This window comes from Pempheris klunzingeri, unplaced genomic scaffold (genome assembly GCF_042242105.1).
Source record: "Pempheris klunzingeri isolate RE-2024b unplaced genomic scaffold, fPemKlu1.hap1 Scaffold_55, whole genome shotgun sequence".
Taxonomy (NCBI): Eukaryota; Metazoa; Chordata; class Actinopteri; order Acropomatiformes; family Pempheridae; genus Pempheris; species Pempheris klunzingeri.
In genome coordinates this window covers 187,854-208,356 of record NW_027254959.1, presented here as the reverse complement: position 1 = coordinate 208,356, position 20,503 = coordinate 187,854, and positions in this window count along the sequence as shown.

Here is a 20,503-nt window from a genome sequence, read left to right as displayed (position 1 = left end):
AAGAGGGTGTGTGGGAGGTTATGAGTACTCCAGGTAAATAGCCATTCCTTACGGTCAGGTGGCTGCCAGGTGTGTTTTTGAGCACAGGCAGTCTGTGTGCGCCCCACAGTGCCATTCCAACAAAGAATACAGCTTCCTCTTAACAATGGTGCATCCTCCATGTGAAGCCTCTCTTCCATTGTGCGGCACATGGTGTAAATGGCAGTGTGGCCGAGGGGAGTCCCCAGCACTTTCCTCATTAACCTCCAGCAGGACTCACAAAACTTGGCCCTTGGCTGCCAGTGAACTCAAAGTCATCATCCCGATCCCAGTGCTTAAGAGAAAGGGTGGAGAGGGGTGTAGCATTGGCAAACTCCAAGTTGGCAAAGTGCCAATTGCTCATCCCTGGATGACTGGTAAACGTCACTTGGTGGATTTGCCTCAAGGTAAGACTATTCCAGGTAAGTTTTGGACTCTTTAGTCTGGCCCCAGTGGTCCTTGGGATCCTCCAGAATGGCTGTGTCCAGCGCAGCATACTCCTGCCTTACCAACAGGAGTAAGCTGTACTGGGCACATACAAACTATATACAAAGTTATACTACATACAAACTATATACAAGGTTAAATGCCACAAACAGGGGATGCAGTGTCAGAGTCTTGGGTGTGCACAGGCAAAGGAATTTTTTAAAAAACTTTCCCAACACTCCAGATGTGAATATGTGAGTGGTGGTGGGCTGAAGAGGCAGGGAAGAAGATGGGTTTGGGAAGGTCTGAGGGGAATCTGGGATTGGGAAGGCCCCCCTTTGGGGGGCGATGGGTAGGGGGTAAGGGTATGGGATGAGGTCATGGGTTCCAAGAGGGGTAGAGGAGTGGATTTGGGAGTGGATGGATGGGGTAAAGAGGGGTGGGGATACAAAGGTAGGGGAACATGGGGATGGGAGGAGTTGGGGTTGGGGGAGGGGGAAAAGGCGCTGGGTTAATGTTATGGGAGGGGTTTAGGTAGAGGTGAAGGTAAGAAGAGAGGAGGGAGGGAGGGTCCAAGAGTGAGATTTGGGGAGAGGTTCTCTCTCCATCCTGAACTCCTCTTTGGTCTCCTCCTCTGAGCCCAGCTTCCCCTCTTTAGCTTCCTGCATGATGTCATCGGGTTCTTCTCCGTGTTTGGAAACGGCAAGATCTCTGACTTGTGCAGCGCCTGCATGTCATACATCGTTCCCAGATGATCCCAGATGACGGAGGAGGAAACCTGACGGCCGATGTTCTGACTGAACTTGTCTCTGATACAGATCAGTGGAGATCCGTCTAAGACGGTGAGGTGGCGCTGAGCCCGCCCCTGGAATGGGGCGAGAGGTGCACCTTTCAAAAAATACCTTCTCTTTTACCCTGCTTGTCAACTAGCTTTGATTAGCCTAGCCAGCATTTCACACGATCAGTTCTCCTTTCAGCCTGTTAACGTTACATTCGGTGCCCTGAACCCGTCCCTGGAATGGGGCGGGAGGTGCTCTGTCCATCCCCCAGTTGCGCCATCCTGTTTGTGGATGGATTCTGAATCCAATTGTTAGGCTTTTATCCCAATCTTCACAAACAACTTTGCAGGACATAATATTTCCAAAGGCTGAGAAGGTGTCATACAGTGCCTCGTGAACATGGTGTAAATGGCAGTGTGGCCAAGGGGAGTCCCCAGCACTTTCCTCATTAACCTCCAGCAGGACTCACAAAACTTGGCCCTTGGCTGCCAGTGAACTCAAAGTCATCATCCCGATCCCAGTGCTTGAGAGAAAGGGTGGAGAGGGGTGTAGCATTGGCAAACTCCAAGTTGGCAAAGTGCCAATTAGGTAAGAGGGTGTGTGGGAGGTTATGAGTACTCCAGGTAAATAGCCATTCCTTACGGTCAGGTGGCTGCCAGGTGTGTTTTTGAGCACAGGCAGTCTGTGTGCGCCCCACAGTGCCATTCCAACAAAGAATACAGCTTCCTCTTAACAATGGTGCATCCTCCATGTGAAGCCTCTCTTCCATTGTGCGGCACATGGTGTAAATGGCAGTGTGGCCGAGGGGAGTCCCCAGCACTTTCCTCATTAACCTCCAGCAGGACTCACAAAACTTGGCCCTTGGCTGCCAGTGAACTCAAAGTCATCATCCCGATCCCAGTGCTTAAGAGAAAGGGTGGAGAGGGGTGTAGCATTGGCAAACTCCAAGTTGGCAAAGTGCCAATTGCTCATCCCTGGATGACTGGTAAACGTCACTTGGTGGATTTGCCTCAAGGTAAGACTATTCCAGGTAAGTTTTGGACTCTTTAGTCTGGCCCCAGTGGTCCTTGGGATCCTCCAGAATGGCTGTGTCCAGCGCAGCATACTCCTGCCTTACCAACAGGAGTAAGCTGTACTGGGCACATACAAACTATATACAAAGTTATACTACATACAAACTATATACAAGGTTAAATGCCACAAACAGGGGATGCAGTGTCAGAGTCTTGGGTGTGCACAGGCAAAGGAATTTTTTAAAAAAACTTTCCCAACACTCCAGATGTGAATATGTGAGTGGTGGTGGGCTGAAGAGGCAGGGAAGAAGATGGGTTTGGGAAGGTCTGAGGGGAATCTGGGATTGGGAAGGCCCCCCTTTGGGGGGCGATGGGTAGGGGGTAAGGGTATGGGATGAGGTCATGGGTTCCAAGAGGGGTAGAGGAGTGGATTTGGGAGTGGATGGATGGGGTAAAGAGGGGTGGGGATACAAAGGTAGGGGAACATGGGGATGGGAGGAGTTGGGGTTGGGGGAGGGGGAAAAGGCGCTGGGTTAATGTTATGGGAGGGGTTTAGGTAGAGGTGAAGGTAAGAAGAGAGGAGGGAGGGAGGGTCCAAGAGTGAGATTTGGGGAGAGGTTCTCTCTCCATCCTGAACTCCTCTTTGGTCTCCTCCTCTGAGCCCAGCTTCCCCTCTTTAGCTTCCTGCATGATGTCATCGGGTTCTTCTCCGTGTTTGGAAACGGCAAAATCTCTGACTTGTGCAGCGCCTGCATGTCATACATCGTTCCCAGATGACGGAGGAGGAAACCTGACGGCCGATGTTCTGACTGAACTTGTCTCTGATACAGATCAGTGGAGATCCGTCTAAGACGGTGAGGTGGCGCTGAGCCCGCCCCTGGAATGGGGCGAGAGGTGCACCTTTCAAAAAATACCTTCTCTTTTACCCTGCTTGTCAACTAGCTTTGATTAGCCTAGCCAGCATTTCACACGATCAGTTCTCCTTTCAGCCTGTTAACGTTACATTCGGTGCCCTGAACCCGTCCCTGGAATGGGGCGGGAGGTGCTCTGTCCATCCCCCAGTTGCGCCATCCTGTTTGTGGATGGATTCTGAATCCAATTGTTAGGCTTTTATCCCAATCTTCACAAACAACTTTGCAGGACATAATATTTCCAAAGGCTGAGAAGGTGTCATACAGTGCCTCGTGAACATGGTGTAAATGGCAGTGTGGCCAAGGGGAGTCCCCAGCACTTTCCTCATTAACCTCCAGCAGGACTCACAAAACTTGGCCCTTGGCTGCCAGTGAACTCAAAGTCATCATCCCGATCCCAGTGCTTGAGAGAAAGGGTGGAGAGGGGTGTAGCATTGGCAAACTCCAAGTTGGCAAAGTGCCAATTAGGTAAGAGGGTGTGTGGGAGGTTATGAGTACTCCAGGTAAATAGCCATTCCTTACGGTCAGGTGGCTGCCAGGTGTGTTTTTGAGCACAGGCAGTCTGTGTGCGCCCCACAGTGCCATTCCAACAAAGAATACAGCTTCCTCTTAACAATGGTGCATCCTCCATGTGAAGCCTCTCTTCCATTGTGCGGCACATGGTGTAAATGGCAGTGTGGCTGAGGGGAGTCCCCAGCACTTTCCTCATTAACCTCCAGCAGGACTCACAAAACTTGGCCCTTGGCTGCCAGTGAACTCAAAGTCATCATCCCGATCCCAGTGCTTAAGAGAAAGGGTGGAGAGGGGTGTAGCATTGGCAAACTCCAAGTTGGCAAAGTGCCAATTGCTCATCCCTGGATGACTGGTAAACGTCACTTGGTGGATTTGCCTCAAGGTAAGACTATTCCAGGTAAGTTTTGGACTCTTTAGTCTGGCCCCAGTGGTCCTTGGGATCCTCCAGAATGGCTGTGTCCAGCGCAGCATACTCCTGCCTTACCAACAGGAGTAAGCTGTACTGGGCACATACAAACTATATACAAAGTTATACTACATACAAACTATATACAAGGTTAAATGCCACAAACAGGGGATGCAGTGTCAGAGTCTTGGGTGTGCACAGGCAAAGGAATTTTTTAAAAAACTTTCCCAACACTCCAGATGTGAATATGTGAGTGGTGGTGGGCTGAAGAGGCAGGGAAGAAGATGGGTTTGGGAAGGTCTGAGGGGAATCTGGGATTGGGAAGGCCCCCCTTTGGGGGGCGATGGGTAGGGGGTAAGGGTATGGGATGAGGTCATGGGTTCCAAGAGGGGTAGAGGAGTGGATTTGGGAGTGGATGGATGGGGTAAAGAGGGGTGGGGATACAAAGGTAGGGGAACATGGGGATGGGAGGAGTTGGGGTTGGGGGAGGGGGAAAAGGCGCTGGGTTAATGTTATGGGAGGGGTTTAGGTAGAGGTGAAGGTAAGAAGAGAGGAGGGAGGGAGGGTCCAAGAGTGAGATTTGGGGAGAGGTTCTCTCTCCATCCTGAACTCCTCTTTGGTCTCCTCCTCTGAGCCCAGCTTCCCCTCTTTAGCTTCCTGCATGATGTCATCGGGTTCTTCTCCGTGTTTGGAAACGGCAAGATCTCTGACTTGTGCAGCGCCTGCATGTCATACATCGTTCCCAGATGATCCCAGATGACGGAGGAGGAAACCTGACGGCCGATGTTCTGACTGAACTTGTCTCTGATACAGATCAGTGGAGATCCGTCTAAGACGGTGAGGTGGCGCTGAGCCCGCCCCTGGAATGGGGCGAGAGGTGCACCTTTCAAAAAATACCTTCTCTTTTACCCTGCTTGTCAACTAGCTTTGATTAGCCTAGCCAGCATTTCACACGATCAGTTCTCCTTTCAGCCTGTTAACGTTACATTCGGTGCCCTGAACCCGTCCCTGGAATGGGGCGGGAGGTGCTCTGTCCATCCCCCAGTTGCGCCATCCTGTTTGTGGATGGATTCTGAATCCAATTGTTAGGCTTTTATCCCAATCTTCACAAACAACTTTGCAGGACATAATATTTCCAAAGGCTGAGAAGGTGTCATACAGTGCCTCGTGAACATGGTGTAAATGGCAGTGTGGCCAAGGGGAGTCCCCAGCACTTTCCTCATTAACCTCCAGCAGGACTCACAAAACTTGGCCCTTGGCTGCCAGTGAACTCAAAGTCATCATCCCGATCCCAGTGCTTGAGAGAAAGGGTGGAGAGGGGTGTAGCATTGGCAAACTCCAAGTTGGCAAAGTGCCAATTAGGTAAGAGGGTGTGTGGGAGGTTATGAGTACTCCAGGTAAATAGCCATTCCTTACGGTCAGGTGGCTGCCAGGTGTGTTTTTGAGCACAGGCAGTCTGTGTGCGCCCCACAGTGCCATTCCAACAAAGAATACAGCTTCCTCTTAACAATGGTGCATCCTCCATGTGAAGCCTCTCTTCCATTGTGCGGCACATGGTGTAAATGGCAGTGTGGCCGAGGGGAGTCCCCAGCACTTTCCTCATTAACCTCCAGCAGGACTCACAAAACTTGGCCCTTGGCTGCCAGTGAACTCAAAGTCATCATCCCGATCCCAGTGCTTAAGAGAAAGGGTGGAGAGGGGTGTAGCATTGGCAAACTCCAAGTTGGCAAAGTGCCAATTGCTCATCCCTGGATGACTGGTAAACGTCACTTGGTGGATTTGCCTCAAGGTAAGACTATTCCAGGTAAGTTTTGGACTCTTTAGTCTGGCCCCAGTGGTCCTTGGGATCCTCCAGAATGGCTGTGTCCAGCGCAGCATACTCCTGCCTTACCAACAGGAGTAAGCTGTACTGGGCACATACAAACTATATACAAAGTTATACTACATACAAACTATATACAAGGTTAAATGCCACAAACAGGGGATGCAGTGTCAGAGTCTTGGGTGTGCACAGGCAAAGGAATTTTTTAAAAAAACTTTCCCAACACTCCAGATGTGAATATGTGAGTGGTGGTGGGCTGAAGAGGCAGGGAAGAAGATGGGTTTGGGAAGGTCTGAGGGGAATCTGGGATTGGGAAGGCCCCCCTTTGGGGGGCGATGGGTAGGGGGTAAGGGTATGGGATGAGGTCATGGGTTCCAAGAGGGGTAGAGGAGTGGATTTGGGAGTGGATGGATGGGGTAAAGAGGGGTGGGGATACAAAGGTAGGGGAACATGGGGATGGGAGGAGTTGGGGTTGGGGGAGGGGGAAAAGGCGCTGGGTTAATGTTATGGGAGGGGTTTAGGTAGAGGTGAAGGTAAGAAGAGAGGAGGGAGGGAGGGTCCAAGAGTGAGATTTGGGGAGAGGTTCTCTCTCCATCCTGAACTCCTCTTTGGTCTCCTCCTCTGAGCCCAGCTTCCCCTCTTTAGCTTCCTGCATGATGTCATCGGGTTCTTCTCCGTGTTTGGAAACGGCAAAATCTCTGACTTGTGCAGCGCCTGCATGTCATACATCGTTCCCAGATGACGGAGGAGGAAACCTGACGGCCGATGTTCTGACTGAACTTGTCTCTGATACAGATCAGTGGAGATCCGTCTAAGACGGTGAGGTGGCGCTGAGCCCGCCCCTGGAATGGGGCGAGAGGTGCACCTTTCAAAAAATACCTTCTCTTTTACCCTGCTTGTCAACTAGCTTTGATTAGCCTAGCCAGCATTTCACACGATCAGTTCTCCTTTCAGCCTGTTAACGTTACATTCGGTGCCCTGAACCCGTCCCTGGAATGGGGCGGGAGGTGCTCTGTCCATCCCCCAGTTGCGCCATCCTGTTTGTGGATGGATTCTGAATCCAATTGTTAGGCTTTTATCCCAATCTTCACAAACAACTTTGCAGGACATAATATTTCCAAAGGCTGAGAAGGTGTCATACAGTGCCTCGTGAACATGGTGTAAATGGCAGTGTGGCCAAGGGGAGTCCCCAGCACTTTCCTCATTAACCTCCAGCAGGACTCACAAAACTTGGCCCTTGGCTGCCAGTGAACTCAAAGTCATCATCCCGATCCCAGTGCTTGAGAGAAAGGGTGGAGAGGGGTGTAGCATTGGCAAACTCCAAGTTGGCAAAGTGCCAATTAGGTAAGAGGGTGTGTGGGAGGTTATGAGTACTCCAGGTAAATAGCCATTCCTTACGGTCAGGTGGCTGCCAGGTGTGTTTTTGAGCACAGGCAGTCTGTGTGCGCCCCACAGTGCCATTCCAACAAAGAATACAGCTTCCTCTTAACAATGGTGCATCCTCCATGTGAAGCCTCTCTTCCATTGTGCGGCACATGGTGTAAATGGCAGTGTGGCCGAGGGGAGTCCCCAGCACTTTCCTCATTAACCTCCAGCAGGACTCACAAAACTTGGCCCTTGGCTGCCAGTGAACTCAAAGTCATCATCCCGATCCCAGTGCTTAAGAGAAAGGGTGGAGAGGGGTGTAGCATTGGCAAACTCCAAGTTGGCAAAGTGCCAATTGCTCATCCCTGGATGACTGGTAAACGTCACTTGGTGGATTTGCCTCAAGGTAAGACTATTCCAGGTAAGTTTTGGACTCTTTAGTCTGGCCCCAGTGGTCCTTGGGATCCTCCAGAATGGCTGTGTCCAGCGCAGCATACTCCTGCCTTACCAACAGGAGTAAGCTGTACTGGGCACATACAAACTATATACAAAGTTATACTACATACAAACTATATACAAGGTTAAATGCCACAAACAGGGGATGCAGTGTCAGAGTCTTGGGTGTGCACAGGCAAAGGAATTTTTTAAAAAACTTTCCCAACACTCCAGATGTGAATATGTGAGTGGTGGTGGGCTGAAGAGGCAGGGAAGAAGATGGGTTTGGGAAGGTCTGAGGGGAATCTGGGATTGGGAAGGCCCCCCTTTGGGGGGCGATGGGTAGGGGGTAAGGGTATGGGATGAGGTCATGGGTTCCAAGAGGGGTAGAGGAGTGGATTTGGGAGTGGATGGATGGGGTAAAGAGGGGTGGGGATACAAAGGTAGGGGAACATGGGGATGGGAGGAGTTGGGGTTGGGGGAGGGGGAAAAGGCGCTGGGTTAATGTTATGGGAGGGGTTTAGGTAGAGGTGAAGGTAAGAAGAGAGGAGGGAGGGAGGGTCCAAGAGTGAGATTTGGGGAGAGGTTCTCTCTCCATCCTGAACTCCTCTTTGGTCTCCTCCTCTGAGCCCAGCTTCCCCTCTTTAGCTTCCTGCATGATGTCATCGGGTTCTTCTCCGTGTTTGGAAACGGCAAGATCTCTGACTTGTGCAGCGCCTGCATGTCATACATCGTTCCCAGATGATCCCAGATGACGGAGGAGGAAACCTGACGGCCGATGTTCTGACTGAACTTGTCTCTGATACAGATCAGTGGAGATCCGTCTAAGACGGTGAGGTGGCGCTGAGCCCGCCCCTGGAATGGGGCGAGAGGTGCACCTTTCAAAAAATACCTTCTCTTTTACCCTGCTTGTCAACTAGCTTTGATTAGCCTAGCCAGCATTTCACACGATCAGTTCTCCTTTCAGCCTGTTAACGTTACATTCGGTGCCCTGAACCCGTCCCTGGAATGGGGCGGGAGGTGCTCTGTCCATCCCCCAGTTGCGCCATCCTGTTTGTGGATGGATTCTGAATCCAATTGTTAGGCTTTTATCCCAATCTTCACAAACAACTTTGCAGGACATAATATTTCCAAAGGCTGAGAAGGTGTCATACAGTGCCTCGTGAACATGGTGTAAATGGCAGTGTGGCCAAGGGGAGTCCCCAGCACTTTCCTCATTAACCTCCAGCAGGACTCACAAAACTTGGCCCTTGGCTGCCAGTGAACTCAAAGTCATCATCCCGATCCCAGTGCTTGAGAGAAAGGGTGGAGAGGGGTGTAGCATTGGCAAACTCCAAGTTGGCAAAGTGCCAATTAGGTAAGAGGGTGTGTGGGAGGTTATGAGTACTCCAGGTAAATAGCCATTCCTTACGGTCAGGTGGCTGCCAGGTGTGTTTTTGAGCACAGGCAGTCTGTGTGCGCCCCACAGTGCCATTCCAACAAAGAATACAGCTTCCTCTTAACAATGGTGCATCCTCCATGTGAAGCCTCTCTTCCATTGTGCGGCACATGGTGTAAATGGCAGTGTGGCCGAGGGGAGTCCCCAGCACTTTCCTCATTAACCTCCAGCAGGACTCACAAAACTTGGCCCTTGGCTGCCAGTGAACTCAAAGTCATCATCCCGATCCCAGTGCTTAAGAGAAAGGGTGGAGAGGGGTGTAGCATTGGCAAACTCCAAGTTGGCAAAGTGCCAATTGCTCATCCCTGGATGACTGGTAAACGTCACTTGGTGGATTTGCCTCAAGGTAAGACTATTCCAGGTAAGTTTTGGACTCTTTAGTCTGGCCCCAGTGGTCCTTGGGATCCTCCAGAATGGCTGTGTCCAGCGCAGCATACTCCTGCCTTACCAACAGGAGTAAGCTGTACTGGGCACATACAAACTATATACAAAGTTATACTACATACAAACTATATACAAGGTTAAATGCCACAAACAGGGGATGCAGTGTCAGAGTCTTGGGTGTGCACAGGCAAAGGAATTTTTTAAAAAAACTTTCCCAACACTCCAGATGTGAATATGTGAGTGGTGGTGGGCTGAAGAGGCAGGGAAGAAGATGGGTTTGGGAAGGTCTGAGGGGAATCTGGGATTGGGAAGGCCCCCCTTTGGGGGGCGATGGGTAGGGGGTAAGGGTATGGGATGAGGTCATGGGTTCCAAGAGGGGTAGAGGAGTGGATTTGGGAGTGGATGGATGGGGTAAAGAGGGGTGGGGATACAAAGGTAGGGGAACATGGGGATGGGAGGAGTTGGGGTTGGGGGAGGGGGAAAAGGCGCTGGGTTAATGTTATGGGAGGGGTTTAGGTAGAGGTGAAGGTAAGAAGAGAGGAGGGAGGGAGGGTCCAAGAGTGAGATTTGGGGAGAGGTTCTCTCTCCATCCTGAACTCCTCTTTGGTCTCCTCCTCTGAGCCCAGCTTCCCCTCTTTAGCTTCCTGCATGATGTCATCGGGTTCTTCTCCGTGTTTGGAAACGGCAAAATCTCTGACTTGTGCAGCGCCTGCATGTCATACATCGTTCCCAGATGACGGAGGAGGAAACCTGACGGCCGATGTTCTGACTGAACTTGTCTCTGATACAGATCAGTGGAGATCCGTCTAAGACGGTGAGGTGGCGCTGAGCCCGCCCCTGGAATGGGGCGAGAGGTGCACCTTTCAAAAAATACCTTCTCTTTTACCCTGCTTGTCAACTAGCTTTGATTAGCCTAGCCAGCATTTCACACGATCAGTTCTCCTTTCAGCCTGTTAACGTTACATTCGGTGCCCTGAACCCGTCCCTGGAATGGGGCGGGAGGTGCTCTGTCCATCCCCCAGTTGCGCCATCCTGTTTGTGGATGGATTCTGAATCCAATTGTTAGGCTTTTATCCCAATCTTCACAAACAACTTTGCAGGACATAATATTTCCAAAGGCTGAGAAGGTGTCATACAGTGCCTCGTGAACATGGTGTAAATGGCAGTGTGGCCAAGGGGAGTCCCCAGCACTTTCCTCATTAACCTCCAGCAGGACTCACAAAACTTGGCCCTTGGCTGCCAGTGAACTCAAAGTCATCATCCCGATCCCAGTGCTTGAGAGAAAGGGTGGAGAGGGGTGTAGCATTGGCAAACTCCAAGTTGGCAAAGTGCCAATTAGGTAAGAGGGTGTGTGGGAGGTTATGAGTACTCCAGGTAAATAGCCATTCCTTACGGTCAGGTGGCTGCCAGGTGTGTTTTTGAGCACAGGCAGTCTGTGTGCGCCCCACAGTGCCATTCCAACAAAGAATACAGCTTCCTCTTAACAATGGTGCATCCTCCATGTGAAGCCTCTCTTCCATTGTGCGGCACATGGTGTAAATGGCAGTGTGGCCGAGGGGAGTCCCCAGCACTTTCCTCATTAACCTCCAGCAGGACTCACAAAACTTGGCCCTTGGCTGCCAGTGAACTCAAAGTCATCATCCCGATCCCAGTGCTTAAGAGAAAGGGTGGAGAGGGGTGTAGCATTGGCAAACTCCAAGTTGGCAAAGTGCCAATTGCTCATCCCTGGATGACTGGTAAACGTCACTTGGTGGATTTGCCTCAAGGTAAGACTATTCCAGGTAAGTTTTGGACTCTTTAGTCTGGCCCCAGTGGTCCTTGGGATCCTCCAGAATGGCTGTGTCCAGCGCAGCATACTCCTGCCTTACCAACAGGAGTAAGCTGTACTGGGCACATACAAACTATATACAAAGTTATACTACATACAAACTATATACAAGGTTAAATGCCACAAACAGGGGATGCAGTGTCAGAGTCTTGGGTGTGCACAGGCAAAGGAATTTTTTAAAAAAACTTTCCCAACACTCCAGATGTGAATATGTGAGTGGTGGTGGGCTGAAGAGGCAGGGAAGAAGATGGGTTTGGGAAGGTCTGAGGGGAATCTGGGATTGGGAAGGCCCCCCTTTGGGGGGCGATGGGTAGGGGGTAAGGGTATGGGATGAGGTCATGGGTTCCAAGAGGGGTAGAGGAGTGGATTTGGGAGTGGATGGATGGGGTAAAGAGGGGTGGGGATACAAAGGTAGGGGAACATGGGGATGGGAGGAGTTGGGGTTGGGGGAGGGGGAAAAGGCGCTGGGTTAATGTTATGGGAGGGGTTTAGGTAGAGGTGAAGGTAAGAAGAGAGGAGGGAGGGAGGGTCCAAGAGTGAGATTTGGGGAGAGGTTCTCTCTCCATCCTGAACTCCTCTTTGGTCTCCTCCTCTGAGCCCAGCTTCCCCTCTTTAGCTTCCTGCATGATGTCATCGGGTTCTTCTCCGTGTTTGGAAACGGCAAGATCTCTGACTTGTGCAGCGCCTGCATGTCATACATCGTTCCCAGATGACGGAGGAGGAAACCTGACGGCCGATGTTCTGACTGAACTTGTCTCTGATACAGATCAGTGGAGATCCGTCTAAGACGGTGAGGTGGCGCTGAGCCCGCCCCTGGAATGGGGCGAGAGGTGCACCTTTCAAAAAATACCTTCTCTTTTACCCTGCTTGTCAACTAGCTTTGATTAGCCTAGCCAGCATTTCACACGATCAGTTCTCCTTTCAGCCTGTTAACGTTACATTCGGTGCCCTGAACCCGTCCCTGGAATGGGGCGGGAGGTGCTCTGTCCATCCCCCAGTTGCGCCATCCTGTTTGTGGATGGATTCTGAATCCAATTGTTAGGCTTTTATCCCAATCTTCACAAACAACTTTGCAGGACATAATATTTCCAAAGGCTGAGAAGGTGTCATACAGTGCCTCGTGAACATGGTGTAAATGGCAGTGTGGCCAAGGGGAGTCCCCAGCACTTTCCTCATTAACCTCCAGCAGGACTCACAAAACTTGGCCCTTGGCTGCCAGTGAACTCAAAGTCATCATCCCGATCCCAGTGCTTGAGAGAAAGGGTGGAGAGGGGTGTAGCATTGGCAAACTCCAAGTTGGCAAAGTGCCAATTAGGTAAGAGGGTGTGTGGGAGGTTATGAGTACTCCAGGTAAATAGCCATTCCTTACGGTCAGGTGGCTGCCAGGTGTGTTTTTGAGCACAGGCAGTCTGTGTGCGCCCCACAGTGCCATTCCAACAAAGAATACAGCTTCCTCTTAACAATGGTGCATCCTCCATGTGAAGCCTCTCTTCCATTGTGCGGCACATGGTGTAAATGGCAGTGTGGCCGAGGGGAGTCCCCAGCACTTTCCTCATTAACCTCCAGCAGGACTCACAAAACTTGGCCCTTGGCTGCCAGTGAACTCAAAGTCATCATCCCGATCCCAGTGCTTAAGAGAAAGGGTGGAGAGGGGTGTAGCATTGGCAAACTCCAAGTTGGCAAAGTGCCAATTGCTCATCCCTGGATGACTGGTAAACGTCACTTGGTGGATTTGCCTCAAGGTAAGACTATTCCAGGTAAGTTTTGGACTCTTTAGTCTGGCCCCAGTGGTCCTTGGGATCCTCCAGAATGGCTGTGTCCAGCGCAGCATACTCCTGCCTTACCAACAGGAGTAAGCTGTACTGGGCACATACAAACTATATACAAAGTTATACTACATACAAACTATATACAAGGTTAAATGCCACAAACAGGGGATGCAGTGTCAGAGTCTTGGGTGTGCACAGGCAAAGGAATTTTTTAAAAAAACTTTCCCAACACTCCAGATGTGAATATGTGAGTGGTGGTGGGCTGAAGAGGCAGGGAAGAAGATGGGTTTGGGAAGGTCTGAGGGGAATCTGGGATTGGGAAGGCCCCCCTTTGGGGGGCGATGGGTAGGGGGTAAGGGTATGGGATGAGGTCATGGGTTCCAAGAGGGGTAGAGGAGTGGATTTGGGAGTGGATGGATGGGGTAAAGAGGGGTGGGGATACAAAGGTAGGGGAACATGGGGATGGGAGGAGTTGGGGTTGGGGGAGGGGGAAAAGGCGCTGGGTTAATGTTATGGGAGGGGTTTAGGTAGAGGTGAAGGTAAGAAGAGAGGAGGGAGGGAGGGTCCAAGAGTGAGATTTGGGGAGAGGTTCTCTCTCCATCCTGAACTCCTCTTTGGTCTCCTCCTCTGAGCCCAGCTTCCCCTCTTTAGCTTCCTGCATGATGTCATCGGGTTCTTCTCCGTGTTTGGAAACGGCAAAATCTCTGACTTGTGCAGCGCCTGCATGTCATACATCGTTCCCAGATGACGGAGGAGGAAACCTGACGGCCGATGTTCTGACTGAACTTGTCTCTGATACAGATCAGTGGAGATCCGTCTAAGACGGTGAGGTGGCGCTGAGCCCGCCCCTGGAATGGGGCGAGAGGTGCACCTTTCAAAAAATACCTTCTCTTTTACCCTGCTTGTCAACTAGCTTTGATTAGCCTAGCCAGCATTTCACACGATCAGTTCTCCTTTCAGCCTGTTAACGTTACATTCGGTGCCCTGAACCCGTCCCTGGAATGGGGCGGGAGGTGCTCTGTCCATCCCCCAGTTGCGCCATCCTGTTTGTGGATGGATTCTGAATCCAATTGTTAGGCTTTTATCCCAATCTTCACAAACAACTTTGCAGGACATAATATTTCCAAAGGCTGAGAAGGTGTCATACAGTGCCTCGTGAACATGGTGTAAATGGCAGTGTGGCCAAGGGGAGTCCCCAGCACTTTCCTCATTAACCTCCAGCAGGACTCACAAAACTTGGCCCTTGGCTGCCAGTGAACTCAAAGTCATCATCCCGATCCCAGTGCTTGAGAGAAAGGGTGGAGAGGGGTGTAGCATTGGCAAACTCCAAGTTGGCAAAGTGCCAATTAGGTAAGAGGGTGTGTGGGAGGTTATGAGTACTCCAGGTAAATAGCCATTCCTTACGGTCAGGTGGCTGCCAGGTGTGTTTTTGAGCACAGGCAGTCTGTGTGCGCCCCACAGTGCCATTCCAACAAAGAATACAGCTTCCTCTTAACAATGGTGCATCCTCCATGTGAAGCCTCTCTTCCATTGTGCGGCACATGGTGTAAATGGCAGTGTGGCCGAGGGGAGTCCCCAGCACTTTCCTCATTAACCTCCAGCAGGACTCACAAAACTTGGCCCTTGGCTGCCAGTGAACTCAAAGTCATCATCCCGATCCCAGTGCTTAAGAGAAAGGGTGGAGAGGGGTGTAGCATTGGCAAACTCCAAGTTGGCAAAGTGCCAATTGCTCATCCCTGGATGACTGGTAAACGTCACTTGGTGGATTTGCCTCAAGGTAAGACTATTCCAGGTAAGTTTTGGACTCTTTAGTCTGGCCCCAGTGGTCCTTGGGATCCTCCAGAATGGCTGTGTCCAGCGCAGCATACTCCTGCCTTACCAACAGGAGTAAGCTGTACTGGGCACATACAAACTATATACAAAGTTATACTACATACAAACTATATACAAGGTTAAATGCCACAAACAGGGGATGCAGTGTCAGAGTCTTGGGTGTGCACAGGCAAAGGAATTTTTTAAAAAACTTTCCCAACACTCCAGATGTGAATATGTGAGTGGTGGTGGGCTGAAGAGGCAGGGAAGAAGATGGGTTTGGGAAGGTCTGAGGGGAATCTGGGATTGGGAAGGCCCCCCTTTGGGGGGCGATGGGTAGGGGGTAAGGGTATGGGATGAGGTCATGGGTTCCAAGAGGGGTAGAGGAGTGGATTTGGGAGTGGATGGATGGGGTAAAGAGGGGTGGGGATACAAAGGTAGGGGAACATGGGGATGGGAGGAGTTGGGGTTGGGGGAGGGGGAAAAGGCGCTGGGTTAATGTTATGGGAGGGGTTTAGGTAGAGGTGAAGGTAAGAAGAGAGGAGGGAGGGAGGGTCCAAGAGTGAGATTTGGGGAGAGGTTCTCTCTCCATCCTGAACTCCTCTTTGGTCTCCTCCTCTGAGCCCAGCTTCCCCTCTTTAGCTTCCTGCATGATGTCATCGGGTTCTTCTCCGTGTTTGGAAACGGCAAGATCTCTGACTTGTGCAGCGCCTGCATGTCATACATCGTTCCCAGATGATCCCAGATGACGGAGGAGGAAACCTGACGGCCGATGTTCTGACTGAACTTGTCTCTGATACAGATCAGTGGAGATCCGTCTAAGACGGTGAGGTGGCGCTGAGCCCGCCCCTGGAATGGGGCGAGAGGTGCACCTTTCAAAAAATACCTTCTCTTTTACCCTGCTTGTCAACTAGCTTTGATTAGCCTAGCCAGCATTTCACACGATCAGTTCTCCTTTCAGCCTGTTAACGTTACATTCGGTGCCCTGAACCCGTCCCTGGAATGGGGCGGGAGGTGCTCTGTCCATCCCCCAGTTGCGCCATCCTGTTTGTGGATGGATTCTGAATCCAATTGTTAGGCTTTTATCCCAATCTTCACAAACAACTTTGCAGGACATAATATTTCCAAAGGCTGAGAAGGTGTCATACAGTGCCTCGTGAACATGGTGTAAATGGCAGTGTGGCCAAGGGGAGTCCCCAGCACTTTCCTCATTAACCTCCAGCAGGACTCACAAAACTTGGCCCTTGGCTGCCAGTGAACTCAAAGTCATCATCCCGATCCCAGTGCTTGAGAGAAAGGGTGGAGAGGGGTGTAGCATTGGCAAACTCCAAGTTGGCAAAGTGCCAATTAGGTAAGAGGGTGTGTGGGAGGTTATGAGTACTCCAGGTAAATAGCCATTCCTTACGGTCAGGTGGCTGCCAGGTGTGTTTTTGAGCACAGGCAGTCTGTGTGCGCCCCACAGTGCCATTCCAACAAAGAATACAGCTTCCTCTTAACAATGGTGCATCCTCCATGTGAAGCCTCTCTTCCATTGTGCGGCACATGGTGTAAATGGCAGTGTGGCCGAGGGGAGTCCCCAGCACTTTCCTCATTAACCTCCAGCAGGACTCACAAAACTTGGCCCTTGGCTGCCAGTGAACTCAAAGTCATCATCCCGATCCCAGTGCTTAAGAGAAAGGGTGGAGAGGGGTGTAGCATTGGCAAACTCCAAGTTGGCAAAGTGCCAATTGCTCATCCCTGGATGACTGGTAAACGTCACTTGGTGGATTTGCCTCAAGGTAAGACTATTCCAGGTAAGTTTTGGACTCTTTAGTCTGGCCCCAGTGGTCCTTGGGATCCTCCAGAATGGCTGTGTCCAGCGCAGCATACTCCTGCCTTACCAACAGGAGTAAGCTGTACTGGGCACATACAAACTATATACAAAGTTATACTACATACAAACTATATACAAGGTTAAATGCCACAAACAGGGGATGCAGTGTCAGAGTCTTGGGTGTGCACAGGCAAAGGAATTTTTTAAAAAAACTTTCCCAACACTCCAGATGTGAATATGTGAGTGGTGGTGGGCTGAAGAGGCAGGGAAGAAGATGGGTTTGGGAAGGTCTGAGGGGAATCTGGGATTGGGAAGGCCCCCCTTTGGGGGGCGATGGGTAGGGGGTAAGGGTATGGGATGAGGTCATGGGTTCCAAGAGGGGTAGAGGAGTGGATTTGGGAGTGGATGGATGGGGTAAAGAGGGGTGGGGATACAAAGGTAGGGGAACATGGGGATGGGAGGAGTTGGGGTTGGGGGAGGGGGAAAAGGCGCTGGGTTAATGTTATGGGAGGGGTTTAGGTAGAGGTGAAGGTAAGAAGAGAGGAGGGAGGGAGGGTCCAAGAGTGAGATTTGGGGAGAGGTTCTCTCTCCATCCTGAACTCCTCTTTGGTCTCCTCCTCTGAGCCCAGCTTCCCCTCTTTAGCTTCCTGCATGATGTCATCGGGTTCTTCTCCGTGTTTGGAAACGGCAAAATCTCTGACTTGTGCAGCGCCTGCATGTCATACATCGTTCCCAGATGACGGAGGAGGAAACCTGACGGCCGATGTTCTGACTGAACTTGTCTCTGATACAGATCAGTGGAGATCCGTCTAAGACGGTGAGGTGGCGCTGAGCCCGCCCCTGGAATGGGGCGAGAGGTGCACCTTTCAAAAAATACCTTCTCTTTTACCCTGCTTGTCAACTAGCTTTGATTAGCCTAGCCAGCATTTCACACGATCAGTTCTCCTTTCAGCCTGTTAACGTTACATTCGGTGCCCTGAACCCGTCCCTGGAATGGGGCGGGAGGTGCTCTGTCCATCCCCCAGTTGCGCCATCCTGTTTGTGGATGGATTCTGAATCCAATTGTTAGGCTTTTATCCCAATCTTCACAAACAACTTTGCAGGACATAATATTTCCAAAGGCTGAGAAGGTGTCATACAGTGCCTCGTGAACATGGTGTAAATGGCAGTGTGGCCAAGGGGAGTCCCCAGCACTTTCCTCATTAACCTCCAGCAGGACTCACAAAACTTGGCCCTTGGCTGCCAGTGAACTCAAAGTCATCATCCCGATCCCAGTGCTTGAGAGAAAGGGTGGAGAGGGGTGTAGCATTGGCAAACTCCAAGTTGGCAAAGTGCCAATTAGGTAAGAGGGTGTGTGGGAGGTTATGAGTACTCCAGGTAAATAGCCATTCCTTACGGTCAGGTGGCTGCCAGGTGTGTTTTTGAGCACAGGCAGTCTGTGTGCGCCCCACAGTGCCATTCCAACAAAGAATACAGCTTCCTCTTAACAATGGTGCATCCTCCATGTGAAGCCTCTCTTCCATTGTGCGGCACATGGTGTAAATGGCAGTGTGGCCGAGGGGAGTCCCCAGCACTTTCCTCATTAACCTCCAGCAGGACTCACAAAACTTGGCCCTTGGCTGCCAGTGAACTCAAAGTCATCATCCCGATCCCAGTGCTTAAGAGAAAGGGTGGAGAGGGGTGTAGCATTGGCAAACTCCAAGTTGGCAAAGTGCCAATTGCTCATCCCTGGATGACTGGTAAACGTCACTTGGTGGATTTGCCTCAAGGTAAGACTATTCCAGGTAAGTTTTGGACTCTTTAGTCTGGCCCCAGTGGTCCTTGGGATCCTCCAGAATGGCTGTGTCCAGCGCAGCATACTCCTGCCTTACCAACAGGAGTAAGCTGTACTGGGCACATACAAACTATATACAAAGTTATACTACATACAAACTATATACAAGGTTAAATGCCACAAACAGGGGATGCAGTGTCAGAGTCTTGGGTGTGCACAGGCAAAGGAATTTTTTAAAAAACTTTCCCAACACTCCAGATGTGAATATGTGAGTGGTGGTGGGCTGAAGAGGCAGGGAAGAAGATGGGTTTGGGAAGGTCTGAGGGGAATCTGGGATTGGGAAGGCGATGGGTAGGGGGTAAAGGTATGGGATGAGCTCATGGGTTAAGATTAGGGATAGAGGTGGAGGTTCGAAGAGGGTAGAGGAGTGGATGGATGGGGTAAAGAGGGGTGGGGATACAAACCCTGGTTTGGGTAGGGGAACATGGGTGTGTGGGTTAGATTATGGGTGTAAGGAAAGGGGAGAGGAAATGGTTAGGCAAATGGGATAGGAGTTGGGATCAAAGGTAAGGGTTAATTGAGGGTGGTGAAGTGAATAGGCTGAAGAGGCCCTCTTTTTGTGGATCTTCTTGTGGTTCCATACACTGATGGTGATGCTGATGGTTCCCATTGGGTTTATCCACCTTGAGTTCAGTGGCCTCCATGATAGTTACAAGGAGTCGGCCAATTCCGCTAGTGGATCCTTAGTTATTCTCAAAAGACCTGTCATCAAAAAGTGTCTCAAGGAATGCCCGTTGGAATTGTAAAGGAGAGGTAGTCTCCCACCTCCTCGAATAATGCATTTCACCGCTCACAAAATGGAAGCACATATGAGATGTTAACTCACTTCAGACACCTGGAAGAAGTAACTTTCACTTGGACTTTTTCCTTGTCAGAGAAGATGCCAACAACTGGTAGGAGGGTTAGGTTGGATGCCCTGAACCCGTCCCTGGAATGGGGCGGGAGGTGCTCCGACCGTGCCATGTATCTGGACTCAAGTTGGGAGGGTGCGGAGGGAGAGGAATAGGTAAGAGGGTGTGTGGGAGGTTATGAGTACTCCAGGTAAATAGCCATTCCTGTTTTTGAGCACAGGTAGTCTGTGTGCGCCCCACAGTGCCATTCCAACAAAGAATACAGCTTCCTCTTAACAATGGTGCATCCTCCATGTGAAGCCTCTCTTCCATTGTGCGGCACATGGTGTAAATGGCAGTGTGGCTGAGGTGAGTCCCCAGCACTTTCCTCATTAACTTCCAGCAGGACTCACAAAACTTGGCCCTTGGCTGCCAGTGAACTCAAAGTCATCATCCCGATCCCAGTGCTTGAGAGAAAGGGTGGAGAGGGGTGTAGCATTGGCAAACTCCAAGTTGGCAAAGTGCCAATTAGGTAAGAGGGTGTGTGGGAGGTTATGAGTACTCCAGGTAAATAGCCATTCCTTACGGTCAGGTGGCTGCCAGGTGTGTTTTTGAGCACAGGTAGTCTGTGTGCGCCCCACAGTGCCATTCCAACAAAGAATACAGCTTCCTCTTAACAATGGTGCATCCTCCATGTGAAGCCTCTCTTCCATTGTGCGGCACATGGTGTAAATGGCAGTGTGGCCGAGGGGAGTCCCCAGCACTTTCCTCATTAACCTCCAGCAGGACTCACAAAACTTGGCCCTTGGCTGCCAGTGAACTCAAAGTCATCATCCCGATCCCAGTGCTTGAGAGAAAGGGTGGAGAGGGGTGTAGCATTGGCAAACTCCAAGTTGGCAAAGTGCCAATTAGGTAAGAGGGTGTGTGGGAGGTTATGAGTACTCCAGGTAAATAGCCATTCCTTACGGTCAGGTGGCTGCCAGGTGTGTTTTTGAGCACAGGTAGTCTGTGTGCGCCCCACAGTGCCATTCCAACAAAGAATACAGCTTCCTCTTAACAATGGTGCATCCTCCATGTGAAGCCTCTCTTCCATTGTGCGGCACATGG